Source organism: Cervus canadensis, chromosome 10, assembly GCF_019320065.1.
Source record: "Cervus canadensis isolate Bull #8, Minnesota chromosome 10, ASM1932006v1, whole genome shotgun sequence".
NCBI lineage: Eukaryota > Metazoa > Chordata > Mammalia > Artiodactyla > Cervidae > Cervus > Cervus canadensis.
Window position 1 is genome coordinate 64,032,348 of NC_057395.1, and position 14,229 is coordinate 64,046,576.

At 49.6% G+C, this 14,229-nt stretch overlaps 1 protein-coding gene across 2 annotated transcripts in view; it reads left to right on the forward strand.

Moving 5' to 3' along the window:
* The first annotated feature begins 10,631 nt into the window (after positions 1 to 10,631).
* The window catches only part of EPB41L1 (erythrocyte membrane protein band 4.1 like 1), a 135,410-nt gene continuing 131,812 nt past the window's right edge, over positions 10,632 to 14,229 (forward strand). For both annotated transcript variants that reach the window (XM_043478650.1, XM_043478652.1), the window contains exon 1: positions 10,632 to 10,826. The gene's annotated coding sequence lies outside the window, so the exon portion shown is untranslated. The remainder of the gene's footprint in view (positions 10,827 to 14,229) is intronic.

Genomic DNA, 14,229 nt, shown 5'->3' on the forward strand with positions numbered 1-14,229 from the left:
TTAAAAAAGGCAGAGGAACCAGAGATCAAATTGCCAACATTCTTCGTTGGATCATGGAGAAAGCAAGGGAATCCCAGAAAAATATCTACTTAAGCTTCATTAATTAAGCTAAAGCCTTCAACTGTGTAGATCACAACACACTGTGGAAAACTCTTAAAGAGATGGGACTACCGGACCACGTTAGCTGCCTCCTGAGAAACCTGTATGCAGGTCAAGAAGCAACAATTAGCACTGGACATGAAACAATGGACTGGTTCCAAATTGTATATTGTCACCCTGCTTATTTAATTTCTATGCAGAGTACATCATGCAAAATGCTGGGCTGGATGAAGCACAAGCTGGAATCAAGATTGCCAGGAGAAATATCAATAACCTCAGATATGCAGATGACACCACCCTTATGGCAGAAAGAGAAGAGGAACTAAAGAGCCTCTTGATGAAGATGAAAGAGGAAAGTGAAAAAGCTGGCTTAAAATTCAACATTCAAAACACTGAGATCATGGTATCCAGTCCCATCACTTCATGTCAAATAGATGGGGAAACAATGGAAACAGTGACAGATTTTATTTTCTTGGGTTCCAAAATCACTGTGGACAGTGACTGTAGCCATGAAATTAAAAGACTTTTGCTCCTTGGAAGAAAAGCTATGACAAACCTAGACAGAGTATTAAAAAGCAGACAGACAGACAGACAGACAGACACACACATACACAAAGTAGAGACATTACTTTGCCAACAATGGTCCATATAGTCAAAGTTATGGTTTTTCCATAGCTTTGGTAGTCATATATGTATGTGAGAGTTGGATCATAAAGAAGACTGAGTGCCAAAGAATTGATGCTTTTGAACTGTGGTGTTGGAGAAGACTCTTGAGAGTCCCTTGGACAGCAAGGAGATCAAACCAGTCAATTCTAAAGGAAATCAACTCTGAATATTCATGGGAAGGACTGATGCTGAAGCTGAAGCTCCAATATTTTGGCAACCTGATGCAAAGAGTCCACTCATTGGAAAAGACCCTGATGGTGGGAAAGATTGAAGGCAGGAGGAGAAGGGGATGACAGAAGATGAAATGGCTAGGTAGCATGACTGACTCAATGGACATAAATTTGAGCAAACTCTGGGAGACAGTGTAGGACAGGGAGCCTGGCGTGCTGCAGTCCATGGAGTCGCAAAGAGTCGAACATAACTTAGCAACTGAACAACAATGAGAAGATTTCACTCTCTCTGCCTAATAGACTTCAATTTGGGACACTAGCCTTTCCTGCCTTTGGACTGAGATTACACTGCTGGCTCTCCTGGGTCTCCAGCTTCCTAACTGCAGATCTTGGGACTTCTTGGTCTCCATAACTGAAACAAGGGAAGGGGGCAGAGCACAGCCTTTCTAAGAATGATATAGTCATGCTGCTGCTGCTGCTAAGTCACTTCAGCCGTGTCCGACTCTGTGTGACCCCATAGACGGCAGCATACTAGGCTCCCCCATCCCTGGGATTCTCTAGGCAAGAACACTGGAGTGGGTTGCCATTTCCTTCTCCAAGGCATGAAAGTGACAAGTGAAAGTGAAGTCACTCAGTCGGGTCTGACTCAGCGACCCCATGGATACAGTCATAGGACATGACAAAAACTGGTTAGAACCAACTAGGTCCAAGACGGCAGAAGATTCAACTTCCAGTAGACCTTGAGCCTCATTATATGCTCACTGTAATATATTAGAATCTAAATGACATACCCACCAGTGCCATGACAGCCCCTTACTTGAAACAGTTGGAATAATCCTATCACTCATTAGTCCATGAAATTACCCATCCAGTAAAAACTAACCACCCCATATTTTGGGGCCTCTCACCTTTTAAGATGGCCTACACTCTGTGGGGGTGTGTTTCTCTTCAAGTAAATCCACTTCTTACCTTTGTCTCTCACTGAATACTTTCTACCATGAGACATAAAGAACTTGAGCTTCGTTAAAGTCCTGAGACCAGGTATGTGATCTCAATGAAAAGATAATGGGTTCTGGCAGAGTCCTCGCCCATGGTTTCAAATCCTGACTGAGTTGCATAGTTTCGTAACCACATGAGTTAATTCCTTATAATAAATCTATCTCTCTATCGATATACAGGCTAAGTCACATCAGTCACGTCTGACTTTGCAATCCTCTGGACTGTAGCCTTCCAGGCACCTCTGTTCATGGGATTCTCCAGGCAAGAATACTGGAGTGGGTTGCCATTTCCTTTTCCAGGGGATCTTCCTGACCCAGGGATGGAACCCGAGTCTCTTACATCTCCTGCATTGGCAGGTAGGTTCCCTACCACTAGCTCCACCTGGGAAGCCCAATATAGTCTATATATCCTATTGGTTCTGTTTCTGTGGAGAACTCAGAGTAATACAATTTGTGATTTTTATGTCTTGTTTAAGAAATTCTCCTCTATCCTGAAGTCCTAAATATAATCTCCTTTAGTTAATTCTAAAGATTTTAAGGTTTTGCATTTCAAATTTAGGTCCTTAATCCAACAGAAGGTTGTTATTGTGTGTGCTCCGAGGTAGAAGTACAATTTTATTTTTTTCCAAATGAATAACCAATTGTTCAGTATCATTTTAAAAGTAATCCATCTGTGTTAATTTCCTAGGGCTGTCAGAACAAATTACCACAAAGTGGGTGGCTTAAAACAACAGAAAATTTATTCTCTCACAGTTCAAGAGGCCAGGAGTCCAAAATCAAGGTATGGGCAGAATTGGTTTCTCCTGGAAGCTCTGAGGGAGAAAACATCCCATGCCTTTCTCCTAGTTTCAGGTGGTAGTAGCGATCCTTACCCTAAGGATTTGCTTGTAGACACATCACACTAGTCTCTGCCTCTACCTTCACATCTCCTCCTTCTCTTTGTTTCTGTGTGTCTTCTTTTCTCACACAGACACCAGTCACTGGATTTAGGGCACCTTGAGATCCTTGACTGATTATATCTGGAAAGATCCTGTTGCCTAAGGTCATATTCTGAGGTTCCGGGTAGAAATTAATTTGGAGGAGATACTACTCCACCTGTGACACCATCCTTTGCCATTCTTTTGCAAATGTCATCTCTATTATACAGCAAATGTCCATATAAGTGTGGGTAGAATAGCCATCTTATGCAAACTTCTGATGAAATGGTTATACATGTCACAAGATCATCTTATTAATCCTCACAACAGTTCTATGAGGTAAGTACTATGAAAATCACTAGGTTATACTACATTATTGTTGTGATAACAAACAACACCAAATCTCATTGTCTTATAACAAAAAATTTTTCTCCCTCAGATTATACATCAGCAGCTGTGGGGCAGCTGTGGGTTGGCTGTGTCAAAGGCTGTAGGCACAGGTGATGCCATTCCAGTGGCAGAGATAAAAGAGTTTGATTTTAGACTAAAACATGCTATGGTTCTTCAGGTTTCTGCTTAGGACTGGCCTATAGTCTCTCCAGCTCAAATTCCATTGGCCAAAGGGAGTCATGTGATCAAGTCTGACATTGGCCTGGGGAAGTGTACTCCTTCCTTTGGCAACTGGCTAGAATGTGTAATCTTACTGGGAAGGGGGAGAGCAAATAATCTGAGACAATGATATCTCTCCCACAGGGGTTAAGTAACTTGCCCAAGGTCAAAAAGCTGAGAAGGGACAGAGTCAGGATTCAAACTCGGACAGTCTTTCTCCACAGCCATAGTGCACTCCATACCTCCATGCCTGCTCGATGGTGTGCAAGTCCATCTAAGCTCTAGGCCTTCTGCATGTGCATTCCTGTAGCCTGGAGTGTCCCTCTTCCTCTGAATGTTCAATTCACCCTTTAAGATCCACTCTGATAACTCCTTTGTGAATTTCTTTCCTTGGAATTAATCACCATGTGCCCCCATCACTTTTTAAAAAAAATTTTGGCTGTGCTGGGTTTTTGTTCTAGCACATTAGCTTTCTCTAGTGTGACCTTTAGGGGTTTTTCTAGTTGTGGTTAATGGTCAGATGGTGACTGCAGCCATGAAATTAAAAGACGCTTGCTCCTTGGAAGAAAAGCTATGACCAACCTAGACAGCATATTAAAAAGCAGAGATATTACTTTGCCAACAAAGGTCCACCTAGTCAAAGCTATGGTTTTTCCAGTAGTCATGTATGGATGTGAAAGTTGGACTATAAAAAAAGCTGAGTGCCAAAGAATTGATGCTTTTGAGCTGTGGTGTTGGATAAGACTCGAGAGTCCCTTGGACTGCAAGGAGATCCAACCAGTTCATCCTAAAGGAAATCAGTCCTGAATATTCATTGGAAGAACTGATGCTGAAGCCGAAACTCCAATACTTTGGCCACCTGATGTGAAGAACTGACTCACTGGAAAAGACCCGGATGCTGGGAAAGCTTGAAGGCAGGAGGAGAAGGGGACAACAGAGGATGAGATGGTTGAATGGCATCACCGACTCAATGGATAGGAGTTTGAGCAAGTTTCGGGAGTTGGGAGTTGGTGATGGACAGGGAAGCCTGGAAAGCTGCAGTCCATGGAGCTGCAAAGAGTCGGAAATGACTGAGTGACTGAACTGAACTGAACTGAATGGGCTTAGTTGCCCCGAGGCATCTGGGATGTTAGTTCCCGGACCAGGGATCAAACCTGAGTCCCCTGCATTGGAAGGTGGATTCTTAACCACTGAACCACCAGGTAAGTCTCTCCCATCACCCTTTATAAGTATATACTATTTTGTACTCACTGCCCTATCCTCTCTGAAGGGTGGGAATGCATTCTTCTTTCTCCTGTGTCTCTTCTGCCCCTGGGCCTTGCACAGTGTCCCCTAAATGTTTGCAGTATTTGGGGATGAGATGAATGGTTGGGGGGGGGGGTGCTAAGCTGCAATGGGGCCATGCTCCTGGGGATGAGAACACTTGGCCTACTTTTTCATCTCTCTAACCTAAGCTTAGCACCTGGTGCTTAGGTGACTGGCAGGTCAGCACCCCAGTGACTCACTCTGTAAGCCTTTAGCACCCAGCCCAAGGACTCGAGGTGTGTGTGTTGGTGGTGGTGAGGGAGGAGGTGGGAATTAACTTTTGCCTTTCAGAAGTCCTCCCCTTCCCCCACCCCAGGAAAAGGACAAGTAAAAGTCCTTCTCTTAAATGGTCTGGGCAAGTCCCCACCCATCAGGTGTAGGAGAACTGGGGAGGCCCTGGAAGGTACAGGGAAGGGTGAAAGCGCTGCTGGGTCAGAGGAGAGGAACAGAGAATAGGAAAGAGTGTGAACTGCACTGTGAAAGCTTTTACTAACTTGTCCAAGTGATTGAATTTAACCTCTCTGAGCTTCCGTTTCCCCAGCTGTCATCTGGAGACCATACTGATCTTGCCTTCTTCCCTAAGCAGTTGTAAAAATATATAGTTAAACGTTAGAAGCCCTTAGGAATGCAGCCTTGATATTTCACAGACCTGTGCTGGACTCCCCCTCATAAACGATGCGACTGTGGGAAAAATGCAAAGCTCCATGAGCCATGGTGCCCTCATCTATAAAATGGAGGTAATAATTAGAGCTGCCTCCCAGGGTGAGAAAACTATGTAAATAAAGTGCTTGGCACATAGTGCTCAATAATACTGTCTGTTTTCATATGAGTTGATGACACTTATTATTTAAGGAAAGGACCACACCTGGAAACGTTAAAAGGAAGGACACAGAGTCTAACTTACCCTGGAACTGACTGCTTCCTTTAGCCAAGTATGAGGTGTGGCTCAGAGGAATGAGGAAGTTGTTCAGGAGGTGACAGCACACAGCACACAGTCTTCACTCTGTCTCCTCCCAAGGGGGAGGAGTAGAGAGATTAGCTGACCCACCCCAAAGATCAAATGTCCTTGTCCCCTGCCCACCCCACCCCCCGCCACACACATACAGTCCATTGACTCCTTATGGTCCCTTCCTGCCAATCTAGTCATCAGATCTTACAGGGGCATCTTTGTAATAATAATGATTGTATGAGACTGGTGGTACTGTTACTCTGAAGCATCCTTCATAATCTCTTTCCCAGAAACAGAATCTAGAGTTAGGGACTTCCCTGGTGGTACAGTGGATAAGAATCTGCCTGCCATTGTAGGGGACATGGCTTTGATCCCTGGTCTGGGAAGATTCTCTATGCCATCGAGCCCGTGTGCCTAGAGCCTGTGCTCCGCAATAAGAGAAGCCACTGCAATGAGAAGTCTGTAAACCACAATGAAGAGCAGACCCCGTTGGCCACAACTAGAGAAAGTCTGTGCTCAGCAACAAAAACCCAGAACAACCAAAAATAAACAAGCAAACAAAAATGAATAAATAAAGCTATCCTAGGACTTCCCTGGGGCGGGGCGCGGGGGGCGGCGGGGAAGAATCTGCCTTCCAATGCAGGGGACAAGAGTTCGATCCTGGATTGGGGAACTAAGATCCCACATGCTGTGGGGCAACTAAGCCTGGGCACCACAACTAGAGAACCCGTGTGCTGCAACTCGAGAAGGCCTTGAGCTATCAAGAAGTTACATGCTGCAACTGAGACCGGTTAAATAAATTAGTATATATATAAAGAATCCAGAGTTACAGGGACTTAGAGATTATTCTGCATTTCACAGATGGGGAAACTGAAGTCCAGAGAAGGGAAGGGATTTACCCAAGACCCCACAAAAAGTTCATGGCAGAGGTAGGACTAAAACCTGTAGCTCCTGAATTCCAGCCCAGGGCCAACACTCCTGTCACCACACACCTGTCCTAGGCTTTCTTTTCCTGCTGCCACCCAACCTATTCTCTAATCTTCTGGACCACTCCAGTGGTCTGTAACTGGTCCTCCCTGCCTCTAGTGCCTTCCTGTCAATTTGTTCTATATATTCAGTCTGGTGACTGTCTGGAAGCACAGCCTTGATCTTGTTTCTTCCCTCGTAATAGAACTTCCTTATTTTTCAGCTTGAAGAGTTATCTGATTCCTGGTTCAACCTCTAATTGAAGATCCAATCTTTGTTTGAATACATTTATTGACAGGGAGTTCATCACTCCCACGGTGGTCCACTGCATTCTTGGACCCTGTTGATTATTGTTGTTTAGTCGCTAAATTGTGTCTGACTTCTTTGAAACCCCACGGACCAGGCTCCTCCATCCATGGGATTTCCCAGGCAAGAATACTGGAGTGGGTTGCCATTTCTTCCTCCAGGGGATCTTCCAGATCCAGAAATTGTACCCGTGTCTCCTGCATTGGAGCTTCTCTGGTGGCTCAGTGGTAAAGAATCTGCCTGCAAGGCAGGAGACGAAGGAGACAGGAGTTCAATCCCTGGGCCAGGAAGATCCCTTGGAGGAGGGCATGGCAACCCACTCCAGTATTCTTGCCTGCAAAATCCCATGGACAGAGGAGTGTGGTGGGCTACATAGGGTCTCAAAGAGTCACACATGACTGAAGCGACTGAGTAAGCAGGCATGCACTCCTGCATTGGCAGGCAGATTCTTTACCCCTGAGGCACCAGGGAAGCCCCGTTGACTGTTAGAGTTCTTTATAATAAGCTGAAATTCTCCTCCTGGATGTCCACCCACTGAAGCTGAGTGGAACTCTTTCACATCCATTTGCCAGCAAATTGTAGTCAATGTTTGATATGAGCCAGGTTCTGGTGGATTAGGTGCTGAGGGGAACAAGAAAGAGGAATTGGACATGGATCCTTCCATCAGAGAGTGGGGCTCAGGGCTTCACAGAGTTTTTTGTTTTGTTTATTAGGCCTAAAAAATAAACCGATCAAATCCCCTTTCTGTATGACAGCCCTTCAGATGTTTGGAGACAGCCACTATATCCTCCTGTGCTTTCCCTTCTCCAGGGTATTTAAATAATTTGCCACAGAACATGGCATCCAGTTTTCAGCATTCTGGTCTCTTCTAGACATGCTCTAGTGTGACAGTGTACCCTTTGGAATGTGGGCCTGGAGCTGAGATCTGTGGCCCAGTTGTGATCAGCCCAAGGCAGCCCAGAGTCTCTAACAGAATTAGAACCACGGAGGTCTAACCTTCTGTTTCTGTCGATACAGTATATCATATTCACTCTCCTCCCCTTCCTTCCTTTTTTCTTTCCTCCTACCCTCCCTTCCTTCTTTCTTTTTTTTGCGGCCACATATTGTTGAGCTTGAGGGCATCTCAAACCTATAAGTCATTGTCACTGAAACTGCTCTTAATCTAGGTTCTTTCTACCCTGTATTTTGGGCACTGGTCCAATATGGCAGCCACTGGCCCCATGTGACAATTTACATTTAAAGTACTTAAAAGGAAAAACAAATACTTAACACTAACTGAAATTAAGGTTTTAGTTTCTCATTTGTAGGAGTCACATTTCAAGGGCTCAACCACCACAGTAGTCTAGTGGCGACTAAGTCAGACAATGCCTATCTAGGACATTTCCATCATCACTGAAAGTTCTATGGGACTGCTCTGGTTTGGACTGAAGGGCAGGTATTTACATTTATCCCTTGTGGCACTTACTTCATCTTGTTAGTTCCAGCTCAGCTCCAAGGCTGCTGAGAAGTTTTTGGAAACTCATTTTGGTTTCCGGAGTATTTGTGGGCCCTCCCAACTTCATGACAGCTGTAGATTTGATTAGCATTTCATGCCTTCCTCTGCTTCATCTAAAACCACTGATAAAAATATCCAGTGGACCAGAGCTGCAATGGAGTGCTGCACATGGCCCTCTGCACTCCAGGGTCATTCAGGCAGTAGTTTAACCAATGAGGCCTATATACCAGGCCCTGTGTACCGGGCACCTGTTACACACGAGACAGACAATGACAAGTAAAGAGTCCTGCTAGGAATTCAAATGCCTTCACCTTGCATTCAGGGTTGCTTCTTTTTGGCCTATAGTAGCTAAGTGCAGGCTTGAGAATCAGCTTCCTGGGTTTGGATCCTGATTCTGCCACTTTATTTAAAAAAATATTTATTCATTTATTTTAATTAGTACTTTTTGGCTGCACTGGGTCTTTGTCAGGGGCTCTCTAGTGGCCGCACATGGACTCAGTTGCCCTGCAGCATGTGGAATCTTCCAGGACCAGGGATTGAACCAGTGTCCCCTGCATTTGGAGGCAGATTCTTAATCATTGGACCACCAGGGACGTCCTCTATGCCACTTTATATATTATGTAATGTCTTCGTGTTTCAGTTTCCTAAGAACCTCCATCCCACCATGATGTTATGGGATTAAATGAGTTAGTGCAAGTAAAGCTCTTAGAACAGTGCCTGGCCTGTAGTAATTAATGTAATATTAGCTATTATTTATTCTCATGATTAATTATAATTTTCCCCTGGACAGGCCATGCTCAGTCCTGCTTTGGGGTCTCAGGTCCTCACTTCTGTCCTCTTTCAGTTTGTGGATGACTTTTCAGGCCCAAACGAGGCCTTCCCTCCTTGATTACTTATGTTCTTGGCTGCTCACCTGGCACTTCGTATCCTCTGCTGGAGGGGTTACTGCAGTGAAGAACTCCAATAATTGTTAGGCTTCATCTTGGTTCTGTTTGTCCTGCTGGAGAGACCTAGGACAAGCTTTCATCTATAAAATGATGAAATGATAATCACAGCTGCCTCAGGGCACCACAGTCAGGGCTAAGTGAGACAAAGTAGATGCGACTTTCTGCCCTTAGTAGGCCTTTTCATGCAGTAAAGCCTCTGAAAGTGCGGCTTCTTCCACATTTCTGTGTTTTAAGTCGTGTCTAACCAAGGAGGTCAGGCTCATTATTCCCTGTCCTTCTGGAGGGCCTGCCCCTATCCCAGGAGCTCTGGGCAGGAATCCCCTGTTTCTTCTTCTGTGGAATGTGGCTCCCTAATGGGTTCCCTGCCTTCTCCTCGCTGCTGTCTCGAGCTTGCTGAACTTAGGTTAGTTCCTCCCCCCAAGCCTCAGTCTATACTCAAAGTAGGACCTGACGGGGCACCTCTAAGGGCGGTGGTGATTTAAACTCTAATTTAGAAAAGCTCTTTACTTTGGGTGTGCCTGAGATTGTGGAGGGTGGGCGTTGGCGCCCCGAGACAGGGGCCAGCCCTTGGAAAGCACCCCTACCCCTGCCAGGGTTCAGAGGTATTGCCACCTGAGTCCTCCCCCGAATGAGCGGCGCGGTCTTCCTCGAGCCCGGGTCGCGGGAACAATGGGAGGGCGGCTGGGAGGCGGGTGGGCGTCGGCCAGGTCGGGGCGGGAGGTGGACTGGACCGGCGAGCTGGGCGCCGGGGCTGTGGGGTTAGTCCGGGGCACCGGGCCGAGAGCCGAGGCGTCTTAGCCAGGGAAAACCAAGGTCGGCGCTGGCGGGGACCGGGAGGAGGCGGGGGGCGGGGCCCGAGCCCACCAGGCTGGGACGGGGAGGGCGCGGGGGCCCTGGGTGGGGTCTCCTCGGGGTCGCCCTGCCGCTCGCCCCGGCCTCTGAGCTCCGCGGCGACACAGGTAGGCGCCCGGCCCACGTGGGGAAGCGGGCGGCGGGCCATCAGCGCCAGGCGGGATCGCGGGGCTCAGCTCCCCCTCCCCTGCTCCCCTCCCCGGGGGCCGGCGCGGCTCCTCCCGACGCGCGGCCCCGGCTCGGGCGGCTTGGGCTGCTCGCGCGGCGGCGCTCCTCCCGCTGCTCGCTCGCTCGCTCGCCCGTGGCGGCCGGGATCGCCGGCGCTTCCTCGCGGGGAGCCGGCCGGGGCGGGGCGGAGGGGGGAGCCCGGGCGAGGGGGGCGGGCGGGGAGGGGGCTGCGCCGCGGGAGGGAGGGAGGGAGCGGGCGAGCTAGCGAGCGAGCGGGGCGTTTGTGCGCAGCTCCAGTGCGCCTCGGAGCCCGCTGGGCGGCCGCCGGACACACAGACCGAGGACAGACAGCGCCCGGAAGCCGCGCCGCCGCAGCCAGGTTAGCCGCTCTAGTCGCCCACTCGGGGCCCCGGGGACCCCGCCGCGTCTGGGCTGGTGGGCGTGGGGAGGGGAATCGCCGAGGGCTCTGAGCGCAATTCCGGATCCTGGAGAACTGACAGGCCGGTGGGTAGGCTCCGGGGGCCGGGTGGACACCGCCGAGGCGGGCGGCGGGCGCCCAGAGCCGGCGGGGCTGGGGGGACCCGGGCCTCGGTTTGTGCGTCTCAGTACTGGAGCCCGTCTGTGTGTGTGTCGGGGTCTTCGTCGCCGGATGTGTGTTGGGTGTGAGCGCGTGTGCCCGTGGGTCCGTGCAAGTGGATGGTCGGTGTGTGCGCGTGCGTGTGTGAGAGGGTGTGTGCCCTGTGTCTCCGCGCGTCCGGGTGGTGTGTGTGTGCGCGTGTGTCTGGGCGTGAATGTGTCTATGAGAGGGTGTGTCTGAATGTGTAACTGAGTGTGTGTACATTTGGATGAGGGTGTGTGCCGATGGCTTCGCTGGTGATTGGAACCTGTGGCCGTGTGCGTGTGTGTGCGCGCGCGCCAGTGTGAGTCCCCGTGTGTGCGCGTGTGAGGGCGGGTGTGCACCCGCGTAGCCCCGCGTAGCCCCGGTGTGCGTGTGCGCGGCTTTGTCTGCACACAGCCGGGAGGAAAGGGTGGGGGCGGCGGCCGAGGCGCCGCCGTCGCCGGGAACCGGGCACCTGGCCGGGCAGAGGGCGGCGGCGGCGGTGGGAGCGTGCCCTCGGGGCCGAGACTCCCCCGGCAGGTGGGCGGCCACGCCCGGGGGGCCGGATTGAGCCCGGGTGACAGCGGAGCTGGCGCGCCCGGCCGTGCTGGAGCGGAGGGCGTGTCCTGCCTGGAGCCCGGGGGTGTGTGTGTGCGGGTGGCGGTGGCGACAGCGGTCCCCAGGTTGGTGACCGGGCGGTTCAGGGATCCATTTCCTGTAGTGGGGTTGGGACCGTTGCCCAGAGGCAGACCGGGCCGGACCAGGTCTGCAGCACTCCCACCCTCACCCCTCCCTGCTCCCTGGGGTAGAGCCGCACCTTAGGTGCCCTGAGGCGAGGAGGGAGATCCACTCTCTTAAAGAGCCAGTGCCCCTACTCCAAGGAATCCCCCCTCAGGAGATACCTACTCAGAGAGAGGTGTCTGGGTGTGTCTTACTCCTTTCTCCATCAATTGCTGCAGCGCAGGCATTTGGAAATGTGTGCATGTGTGCCTGTTCTCTCTGTGTGCTTCTTGTGCGTTTGAAGGCACAGGTGTCCATTACCAGTGAACAGTAATGATAAGGCATCTCTTGATGTCTATGTGTATGTGTTTTTCCATGAGTTTTGGTATATTTGTTTCCATGTATGTACACATAGCTGTTTTGTGTTAGTGAGCCTGTGCATGTGGGTTTGCAAGAGAAGTGGCATTTTGCTGCCAACTGGAAGAGGATAGAAAAATTCTATCCAGGTCCACCCTGTTTTAGAAAAACTGGGTGAAAAGGTGGTTTGGAAATTTAACCCCTGGGTTTGCAGGTTTCAGATGCTGGTACTGAAATGTAGGTAGCATGAGATTAGACTAGCTAGGAGGATAGAAATGGAGACCCTTCCAAGAGGAAGGAAGTGTTCTGAAAGAGGGCTATCCAAGTGTAAGAATTCACCTTTCACTTCCAGTTCTTCTTCCCTAGAACCTGACCTCCCTCTCTGCTGCTCAGCTTGCCAGGATAAAGTGCACAGGATTTGAAGTATAAAGGGAGTGAGCTGGCAGTGCGAAAAGAAGGAGGGTGGCTCTGGGTGATAGGATTGGCCCAACAGCAGATTTCTGCAATTTAAAAAATGTTTCCCCACCAAGGCAGCAGAAGTTGGGGGTAAGCTGAGCCTGCTGTCGTCTTTCCTGAACCTCTTTCCCAGGGCAGGAGAGGCTGGTCTGCAGCTCAGGAGCCCTGGAATTTGGTGCAGGGGTCTCCTTTTGACTTTGGTCAAACCTTTCATGTACTTACCTATTCGCTTGACACATTTTTTTGAGCTTCTCTTATGTAAGAGTCTAAACCCCCTAAGCCTCAGCTTCCCTAGCTAAGGAGCTACTAGGCTGGATTCTGGGACTTTGAGGCCCCTTCCCTTTCTCAGAGTGCTGGAGTTTGTCTCACTGTTACTCACATTCCAGCCCCTAAATGGGGGCCTCCCAGGTGGTGCTAGGGGTAAAGAATCTGCCTGCCAATGCAGGACACAGGTTCGATCCCTGGGTAGGGAAGATCCTCTGGAGGAGGAAATGGCAACCCACTGCAGTATTCTTGCCTGGAGAATCCCATGGAGAGAGGAGCCTGGTGGGCTACTGTCCATGGGGTCACAGACAGTCGGACACGACTGAGCACAACACATCCTCCAAATATCCTGGCCATGGGTCTCACTCACCACTCCTCCTTGCCCTCATATATTCCAGTCTAGAGCAGTGATTCTCAGAGTATGGTCACCCCACCAGAAGCAGCAGCAGGGTGACCTAGGATCCTGTTAGACATTCTTGGGGCTCCCACCAGATATACAGAGTCAAAAACTCTCGGGGTGGTGCCCAGCAGTCCATATTTTAACAAACACAGGTAATTCTGATGCACACCAGAGCTCAGGAGAGGTGCAGACAGGGAGCTGGAACCTCCTGGGGGAGGAAACCCTGGAAAGCATCTCCTGCCCCCTTCCTGAGATAGCTGACAGCCACAGCCTGGCTAGTAGAGGTTCTGGCTTCGAGTCTCAGGTCTTCTTGTGATCCTGGACAAATCGCCCCTTCACCAAATAATGCGATGACTCGTTGACAGTGTCTGCTCTGGGCCAGGTTCTGGGTAAGGGGTTTTCCCTGCTCTGCTTCATTTCTCCACTTCTTATGCTGATCTACAGGACCCGCAAGATTGAGTCCCTGCCCACCTCTCTAGAAACCATCACTCTGGCCTTCCTTTAGTTCATCCAGGCACCAGAAGCTCATTTGCCTTTGAGATTTTGCACTTTCTGTTCCCTCCATCTACCACACTCTTCCTCTGCTTCTTGTCTTGGTTAACTCCCGCTTTTGAGATTTCAGTTCAAAAATCACTTTCTCAGGGGAGCCTTCACCCAGCAACTCCCTAAGACAAGTCAGTTTTTCCTGTTTTACATTCTTATAGCTTCCTGTATTTCCTAGCGCTTGTGAGAGTTTGTAATTATACTTGAACTTGTTAGTTGGTTGTCTCTCTCCCCTCGCTGGATTGTGAATGCCATCTGGGCAGGAACCTGCTTCTCAGTCCTCCTAGTGTCCCACACAGTGTTTGGCTTATGAGTCGTGTATGATAAATTTGTTGAATGGATGACTTTGTAAAATGGAAGATGGTATTAAATGATACTTAGGGCTTCCCAGGTGGCTCAGTGGTAAAGAATCTGCCTGCCAGTGCAGGAGACACAGGAGACGTG